Genomic DNA, 10,633 nt, shown 5'->3' on the forward strand with positions numbered 1-10,633 from the left:
AATATTAGTTTCCTTATAATAAGAATCAGTATTATTTCCATCACAAGTACAGGCTGCAAGAATATGCTCTTCTATATCTTCACTCTTTTCACTTACAGGTTTCCAATTCTTGCTCCCTGTAATCATGAATGTCAAAACTAAACGAAAAACAATATACTACCATTACTTTGAGAGTATTCAAGTTTGAGGGCATTTTTAAAGTTTGGGTTATGCTGGGCCTACGACTTTTGATGATGAATATGCCTATACTACATTCAATTTTATTCGATTCATCTTTCTTATTTGTGATCGGATTACTAAAATACACGCTGCCACCAGAGAGGGATTCATCTTAACTGCTGAAAACAATACTTTACACTTTCTCCAGTCTTCTCCATCTCACCTCTTAAGGCCAACTTCAAATATTCCTGTAAGAGATTTTTATAAGTGATTTGAAATTTGTGAAACTGTTGGGGTTCATTTTAGCCTCTGTTAGAAAAACGGGAGAAATCTGTCAAAACGTCACTGTTCATAGGTTTCATGAGTCACTAAAGTTTCCGCATAATGTTGATTTATCTAGATAGGGGAGAGGGGAAGTGGAATATGTTACAATGAATATTGGGTAGACGTTAAGTCTAATATGCTGGAGAAAATGTGAAACACAAACCATGCTAACATGCACACACAGAAACATTCTAAGAAAACATGATACTAGTAGTTTTTAACACAGTCCCTCATGGGTATGTAAGATTGCCTGTTAAGAGTACCGTGAGGGGTAGAGCCATTACATATTGCGGGCTACATGACGTACCAAAAACGATTATTTTACGTATATTGCTATTGAATATGATGTGAAAACAAGAGAAGTAATATTAACCTTTGTAAAAAGTATCTGGCCAGAGAGTAACTGAGAAATTACTAATGGAAATTACATGCATTTAATTTAGTTACATTTTTATTCAAAGCGGTAAGTAATCATCTATCTTATTTGAGACCATAATTCATCAATATTGAAAAGTTTTGTGTGTATTTTGCACGTAGATATATATACGTGTTTGCATTAATACACTGTAGCAATAAGCCTAGAAGTGTGTATATATCTGCAACATATTTAATGTGTTAAAAGCTCGGTTTATACTACCAAAAGACGTCTAGTCTTATAGAATAGTTACTCATAAACCCTATTTTACGTTTTCTGTTTCCCATTTTAAAGTTTCTTCGTTTTCTTCTAAGTAATACTTTTTTTAAAGCAGCAACTATGATGTATTGACTACAATCATTTTAGGGTAAGAAATCACACTATTATACAAATACGACGCATTCTACGTTGTTATCATTATGTAATTTGGATTACTTAAACTTATATAATCTTTGGAAAATAATCTGCACATTTGAATTAGTAAAGATACCCCCAAATAAGCGCTCGTTTATATATTATGTCATTAAACAGGATGTCTACAATGAAATTTGTTATGACATTGATGATACTTTTTACATGGAGGTAATTTTGCGAAGATATACAATCTGTTATTTACGTTGTATTACTGACCATTATACCGTATAGTGTAATTACAGTTTAAATTATTTTCACCTTTCTTTAGCGATCATTTAAGTCCTAAAGAAAGTTGTTCTTATATTGTTTCGGAAATTCCAGGAAAAATATAAGAAACGGTTAATCATCGGGTGGTTTTCTTTACCTAACGGTAAAAATCAAGAAGTATAGCTTCCCAAGATTCCTTAAGACTTAACTGTCATGATTTGAAATACTTATTAATATTCAATGACAATTATTTATTGTCATATAGATTTTCATGTACGTATGCCTAATTATTTGTTTCCAATGAATACTGTATATATACCATTAACCATGTATGTTGACATTTATTCTTCTCGCAATGTATATGCATATACCTATAAATATACGTCATTACAACTATCAATTGTTTTTTAGTAGGCCAGGAGAACACAGATCTTTATAAAATTTTCACTAGAATAAAAGCAAGAGAGTATATAACGGTGTTTCTCGACCTTTTGTGTACGTTGCTTATTTGGCCAACGTTTTCTATTACGAAATGTCTGCTAATTCCAAAAGTGAAATAGATCGATCTTCTGTATCAGGGCAGTGAAGCAAAGAAATCGGGATTCAACAATAAAGGAAGTAAGTATAAACGGTCGAAGTCTTTTTTAAACAAAAGAGCTTTCTTGTAAATGTAAGTTGAGCTTTTGTTTATGTTTGGAAAGTATTATTATTATTATTATTATTATTATTATTATTATTATTATTATTATTATTATTATTATTATTATTATCCAAGCTACAACCCTAGTTGGAAAAGCAGGGAAAATAGCTCTGTGAAGAAGGGAAATATGGAAATAAACTAAAAGAGAAGCTTAAGAACAATATCAATATTGAAACAAATCTTTCATATATAAACCCTAAAAACTTCAAAATAAGAGGAAAAAAAAAAAGATAGAATAGTTTGTCTGAGTGCAACCCTTAAGCAAGAGAACTCTACTCTTTCATTTGTCTTTATTTATATTGCATATATGTCTACGTGCAGTTGCAAATGTTTAATCAATGCCTATGCTTATGTTTATATATATATATATATATATATATATATATATATATATATATATATATATATATATATATATATATATATCGGTACCTGTATGGACATTGGACATTGAAACACAGGACTATTTCTCAACACGTGTATGCATTCTCCAATGCTTGATAATTTTGTGTTATTGTATACTGCAATGGTAAATGAATGAAAGTTATGTGTGCTATTTCATGTACATTATTGCATATTTGAATGATTTTTGCAATGTATTCACATCTGTTAGGGTGGAACCTAGATATATGTCTACTATAGGCTCCAGAGCCATTAAATATGCTGCCCCGAGACTATACAATAAGGACCCCCCGAGACATCCGAATGATTGAAGAGGAAACTGAAGACTTTCTTATTCCGTTAGTCGTTTGACAGTGACGATTTAACAGTAAATGGGCAATACGTGATATGAAACGTTGTACTCTCTGAACGTACAAGATATAATGACAGTGGAGGCCCTGTAGAGAGTGGGGTTCCCCTGCTGTGGGGGACCGGAAAAGCAGCCAGCAAAGTAAGTAAAGTAAAGAATCTCTATGTGGTAAAATGTGAATATCTGTGGGCAGTTATATCTTATGAGAGTGTATTACTGAATGTATTTAAATGGGAGTTTTAAATGGATGTGCACTGTATGTTTGTTTGTATTTGATTTTTAATGCTCATGTGCTTTCACATACACACTTAGAAACACATGTAGGCTACAAAAATATGCACACATGAGCATTTGAGCTCGTGTGTGTTCATAGCTTTTAGTTTTTTTTATGTCATGTTTACATTTGTTATAATAAGATCAAAGGTATTATTAAGTTTAAAGATTTAAAGGTAGATCATGAATGGCAGAGGCAAGGGACAGTGTCATTGCCCTATTGAGCAGGACAATGCCCTAGAGACTGATCATATATAAATATAATCAGCGCCGAAGCCCCCTCTCCACCCAAGCTAGGACCAAGGACGGCCAGGCAATGACTGATGATAACTCAGCAGATAGACCTGTAGGCTCCCCCAAACCAACCCCTATCCTTAGCTCACAAGGATGGTGAGATTGCAGCGATCAAAGAGACTAACGAGAATGAGCGGGACTCGAACCTCAGTCTGGCGTTCAGCATTCAGGGACGTTACCACATCGGCCAGCTATTTAACTTATCGACAAAAATAAAATCTGGAACTATCTTGCAACTTTTCCTGTCTCTATTAAAATGAAAACCAGTTTTAATAATTGTTGATTTATTATTGACTTTTGATTTAATTAAAATACTTGAATATTATTTCTATAAACTCGTTACTTCGTTTTTTTTTATATATCAAATTAATTCTTGAGAGATTTATGGGCCATTGTAAAAGTATTTTTCTTTTACCGCGAATAATCGAATTTACAATATACCTTGTTTATGGTGCTAATATTTTTTTTTTCATATTGCCAATATTTTGGTATCCTCCTAAGAACAACAGGACAAGCAATGAAGAGAGAGAGAGAGAGAGAGAGAGAGAGAGAGAGAGAGAGAGAGAGAGAGAGAGAGAGAGAGAGAGAGAGATGCTGGTGCCATAGTTTTTTTTTTATTAATAATCAGATAACCTTTAATTGCACTCCGTATTTGTTAAGAAAGCTTTAGTTGCTTTTTTGCTGTTATTTGATTTATAGAATTTGAAACCGCATGTCCCTACGCTGGGGCCGGGAATGCCATTCAGCTTTGAGGTGTAGTTGCACTATAATGTAAAAGGGATGGAATATTATTTTGCTTTTAAATCTTAAAGATCCTTCTGCTTGATATAATGTTCTCATTGACTTAAACAGGACCATAATCTATTTCCTTTGAAATATTTATTATATTTTCCTAATTGATTAAAGGGGGGAAATTGATAATTTTATATTTATAACATCACACCATAGGAAAATTTATTTCAATTGAATTTATAAAAAAAATATTGGTTGCATTTTATGCAACATGCTTCGATGATATTTTGACAATCTGTGTCGTCTTCACAAAGGTCAATATATTCTTAACCATCTGTTTTTATTATATACTGGGGACCATAAAAATAATTTCAAAGCTATTTTTATTTATTTTATTTATATTTTGACATTTATTTTCACAATTAAGTTAACTAAGACAATTTTGGTTAGTTCACTTCGATGATGGAAAGTAAAGCAAAACATAACATGTAGATGGCGCCACTTTTTTTTTCAAAGGCACAAAATTTCCATGGATGAGTGTAGTGATGTCCACCACCTCCTCATTCTTGGGTCCTTGAATTTTCCAAAGCCAATGTTGGAAAAAATTCTGGAAAACGGATTAGTGTTGCTTCCGGGTGTATTCTGCATACTTAATACTTCCTTAAGAATCTGGAAGATAAGGTAAGCTACTATCATTCTGGCTTGGATAATCTTAGTTTTAATATATTCATTAATTGTGTCGTATATTTTTAGAAATTGTGAGCGACATATGCGAGTTTAGTGTAAGTGTCTTTGTAAACTGTTGACAAAGTTGACCTCTCTTGGTTTACTTACTTAATTACTTTTACTTTTAGGGGTTTATTTCTCGCCCTCCATCAAACACTAAAGGTCTGTTCAGGCGGGCCTTGGTGTGTGAAAAAATAATTTCTTTCCAGTTAATATTTTGCTCTGTATCGTTATCAGTTATTTCGCTAGCATTTGTATTCAGGCTTAATAGTTTTCAGGTTACTATTATAACACTTTCTAAAAAGATAAGTCTTCAGGTTTTTCTTGAAAGCTGCCACATTATTGCTATTCTTGACATCGAGTGGAAGGTCGTTAAAGACGAAACATTGAAAATCAAATTAGCGTTTTGAATTTTTTTTTTTCTTGGCCTGAGGCCAGAGTATTCTCATAAGTGTATCTTGGATATAGATAAACCCTAACCCATTTAATGTAGATTGCCAATATAGCCAAGTCGATGTATGGAGGTAGTAAGAAAAAGATGTGGCCTTTTTTCTTGTAAAATTTTACAAAATTGTAATTCGTTAATAAGTTGAGCCTTTCCATCTTTGAGGCTTATTATAATCTGAGTTTATTGGAAGTCTCGATAAGAAATATTAAAGAGCGGAAATTTTATTGAGATACTGGAATTTTGTAAGGGCTTTCAATCTAGAATGAATGTAAAAACTGTCCCTAGGTTTTATTAAGTTTAGTCTTCTGTTGCTGGATTGTCTATACTTTAATTATTTTGTTAATTTCTATCCCTTTATAATTGGCCCCACTTAATTTCTCTTTAGTGGGAAGTTAAAGAATTTATTTTAGTCAATTGATGTAGCAATTATAACACCTGAAGACTTAATACTGATATTAAATGGTTTAATGTGGGTAGTCTAATTATGATATATTAATTTTGAACAAAACCGAAATTCACTTGGAAATGAAGTGCTGACTGTATTGCGTTTATTTTAACTTACGTCTGGGGCATTATAACTTGAGTATCAGGCGACTAAAATGAGAATACTACTGCCATTGTCTTAAGTACATTGTTAAATTTTGAGACAAATGGTGGGTTACTGTGCATGCATTCTTGGCAATCGCATGTGGAAGTTTTTCTGTTTTCTACATATTAGCTGGATGTTTAACCAGTTAAGAGCTTAAGCATGGATGTATACGTTCCTGTATGTTTTACAACAGCCTTTTCATTTCCCCATTATTTCATTTATGACTGTCGTTGTAAGTAGTCTCCAAGAGAAGTTCCATTTCGAAATTATTTCCCTTTTTGGTAATTAGGTTTATGATACACCATTTCGTTATATAGCTACTGATCGTCTTGAATAATTGTCACCGAAACAATGACTTACATAGCGTGCTTATCATATCCATTACCTCTTGCCAGTTGCATAATAATTTATAATTATTTATTTCCTAGCGGAATGATACGGCGAAACAGTCAATTGGAGAGATATGACATTAATCATAGATATTTTTTATAATTCACACCATTTACATGAACGATATACTCTTCAAACTAGTTATATTTTTTATCCATTTCTCGCCATCTCGTGTTTCTTTTCCCTAAAAAAAAAAATCTGTTTCCACTGGGATCCCCGTAATTTATATATGGGTTGTGGGTCTATTTACTACAATATTTATGGTAAGAAATGGATGAAGCACAAAATAGTCGGAAAATTTTTATGGCTCGTGTATTTGACTAGAAATAAGGTATGGGTTTACTGTATTTACCGTAAAACAAAGTACTAACGGAAATATTTAAAAGATGAACAAAGCTTCATGATTATAATACGAGAGATTGGTGAAGATTTGACGAATATCCTGTTTCTGTAAATCCTTAAGTAATTTCTTGTTCTGGTGCAACTCATGGTTTGCCTGGGTTTGGTGTTTTGGTAATGCGAAATTTAAACTTTAAAGTACTGGTTGATTTGGTAAATAGATAAAATTCTAACCTCTTTCATTGAGTGACTTATTTAAACTAGAATGTGGGCCCCTAATGAATATTTCAATCCTAAATGTTTAAAGGGGTTTGCATATTGGAATTCAAGTAAATGTTGAGAGAACCCTTTAATTTTTGTGAATATATAAACTCAGCATTTTATTATGAATTGCAGGTAGATGTACATAGACTATATAGTAAAGGTTTAAAATATAAATTTCAAGAATATTAATTCTCAGATGTAAGAATCCAGATTATTCTTCAGAAATTTAAAAGTAACTTCCTTTCAGGTCAAAAGCCATTGCTGCCAGAATCAGCCCTGAAAAGATATCACTGAAAAATTCTAGATACATTGGGTTGGACTAGATCAGTGGCATCGCGCTAGCAAAACATTACCATGGACAGCTGACTATTTGTTTGTGCACCAGTATGGGAGTTACACTTGCCACCTGAATTTTCGATGAGCACCTCTTCAGATAAAATGGGAACTGAAAGGACACCTTTAATATCTTCTCGGTGACTTGGAGAGTTACTGACCTTAAATATTTCACATGTAAGTAGTTTTTAAGTTTTCTTATTTTTAAAATAACATGTTAGCCATGAATGCTCCAGAAATGTGGGTAAAGGGAAATATGAGGCTCCAGCAGCCGTTGTCAAATGTATAGTCAATGTCGTAAGATGAAAGTAGCATTATGATGATTATAGGGCCTATAAATATAAAGTAAATTTGGTAGTTTAATTGAAAAAAAGTCTGATTATTAAAGTAAGGTATTCTATTCAAGAGATTTAAGTGTTGGTCGAAGTTTTGCCTGTGGATATTTGGAAAACGTTTCTAAAGTCTTAAATTGAAGATGTTATGTTAGGTTTTGCCAGGCAATGTATTTAGCTCTCCATAGTTGCCATGTGGTTTATACTAAGTTTGTGATTGTAAAGAACTCGCCAGGTATTAGCTAGTGATAGTTGCCACTTACAGCATTGGCAATTGTTGGTTTTACCAGGTGTGAAACTAGTTTGCCTGTTATATTAGCATTCGGGCTTGTGGAGGTCTTAATATATTTTATGCTAGTGATGATATTGAATTGTCTAGGTTTTCCCAGGCGTTCAGCTAGTTTGGGTTATACCCTATAGAATTGTATTTGTGGTGAGGGCCAGTGCTAACGTATGGCATTGGGTTGTGCAATTCTAGCCTGGTTTGAAGCTAGCTATGGCTGCTGTGTGTGACACCTCTCTCATAGCATTGATGTAGTACTTGCTAGGTAATTTAAGTGATGGCATTCCTGGGGATGAAAACACATTTGTTGAACGTGTAGACCTGAAAAGTTTTGATAGTGCTCTCCTGTAGCATTGATTGTGTAGTTATTTCATTATATTTACCTTAAGATGATTGTCACTTGGTTCTATATCATGAAAGCATTCTTGCCAGGTTTTAAGCTGGCGTTCGCTGTCATGTGGCATATAGTATTAGTGATTGTGATGGTCTGCCAAGTATTTCGTCAATGATTGCTGCCATAGGGCTTATAGTGTCCGTGATTGTGGAGGTCTGACACTGCTTTTAGTTAGGGATGGCTGCCATGTGGCTTACATTTTAGTTTATGTAGGTCTTGTCAGCTTTGGAATTAAGATTTAGCTACCGAGTGACCAATAACATAAGTGATTGTGTAATCCTTACAATTCATTTAGCTAGTGGTGACTGCTACGTGGCCTATATCACAAGTGTAAGGTTTTAAGCTAGTTTTGCCTGATAGGCAGCTTATAGCACTGATTATGAACACACTCACAGGAATTAAGCTAGATTTGAGATTTATGGAACGTTGCTCTTAACATTTTGTCATTGGTGATGTGCCACATATAACATGTGGGATAAGTTCTCTTACCGATCATCATAAAATGTTCTTTGTTATCAGTGTTAAGCTAAAACTTATATTCAGATATTCAAAAAAAGTCATAATCACAAAGGTAAATAACTACATAATTAAACTCAACCATTTAATTAAACTCAACCATTTAATTAAACTCAACCATTTACTTAATATATCAAGCTTTTCATTGATAAAACTTTGATGTTCGGTGTTTGATATTACCATGTTTCTCTGTATTATCAATGTTTGAGGCAATTCTACTTTGGTGTTTTGCAACTCTTCAATTTAACCTGTGTAAAAATTAAACCTGTGTAATTAATGTACATAACTTTGCACCATCTTTAAATTCACCTTATGATCACATTTTAGTTTCCCAAGAATTTAAAGAAAAACTCATGAAAGAATGTCCTGCAAACCATATGTACCTCCTCATAGTAGCAATTTTATCAAAGCTTTAAAAATACCCATTTTAACTTTAATTATAGAAACTAAAATATATACTCTCCCAACATATAGGATTAAACTAGGCGTTACGTTAACTTGTTAATTTTGCAAATTTAAAAACGAAGGGTAATAAACAAAAATGTGATGAAGGGTAATAAACAAATGTGAGCTTTACATGTTTTTATTACAATATTATACATGCATATATACAAACGAAAGTTAATATATCCTGAACATTTGTATTTTTTCAGGGTTTAAAAACTCCCCAGTCATACTACCAGTGCAGCAGCAGCTTTGTGCTCGACAGCATTAATCTTCAAAAACCAAACATTCAGAAGGGGTGGTGTCGAGGTATTGTTGCAACTACTGGGTATTGAAGAGCTTAGCTCAAGAGCATACATCTTGAAAAGGAGAATGCAGCAGCTACTAGGTATTGAAGAGATCCTGCTCAAGAGCATACATCTTGGGAAGAGGTGGTGGTGTTGCGTCATTACAGCAGCTACTGGGTATTGAAGAGTTTGTTTAACAGCATACATCATACATCTTGAAGAGGAGAGGTGATAAATCTTAAGCGCAGCTGCCCCAAGCTAATCAGCATTATCTTCAAGAGGAAAAAGTGTTGTCTAAATGTTGTCTATACGGCAGCTTGGAAATTATCTTCAAGAGGAGAAAGTGTTGTCTAAATGTTGTCTATACGGCAGCTTGGAAATTGAAAGGCTCCTGCTAAACACCATTCACCTTGCAGATGAAATGTTGGTATAGAGTCTTTGAAGCAGCAGGTGGGGATTGAGAGCATTAGATCTAAACCTTATTCACTTTTAGGAAGAGTGTAGTACAGTAGTTATTGAGTATTAGAGGGTTATGCTAAAATATCAGCATCTATCTTGAAGAAAATCAATGAAACTGAATATCACAGAGGTGGTGATGTTGAATCGATGCAGCAGCTACTGGGTATTGAAAATCATCTGCCCAACAGCATTCATTTTGAAGCGGTGGTATTGTTGTTGCAGCAATCATTGCAGCTGCAATAGTTTTTTCACCTACAAGAAAAACATCCCAGCTAAACAGCATTCATCTTGAAGCAGCTACTGGGTATTGAAAAGCTCCTGCTAAACATCACGAAGAAAGTCTCCGCAGTTCCTGAGTATCGAAAAACTATTTCTGCTATACAGCAGTCACCTTGAGTGTGTCTTTCCAGAAGCTAAACAACATACGGTATTCATCCTGAAGAGGAGGAGATGTTGATTCGTTGCAGCTGTTACTGGATACTGAAGGACTCCTGCTAAACAGCCATATCTCGAGGAGGAGGAAGTGTTGTTGGGTATTGAAGAGCTTCTATTCAATAGCA

This window comes from Palaemon carinicauda, chromosome 31 (genome assembly GCF_036898095.1).
Source record: "Palaemon carinicauda isolate YSFRI2023 chromosome 31, ASM3689809v2, whole genome shotgun sequence".
NCBI classification, from domain to species: Eukaryota; Metazoa; Arthropoda; class Malacostraca; order Decapoda; family Palaemonidae; genus Palaemon; species Palaemon carinicauda.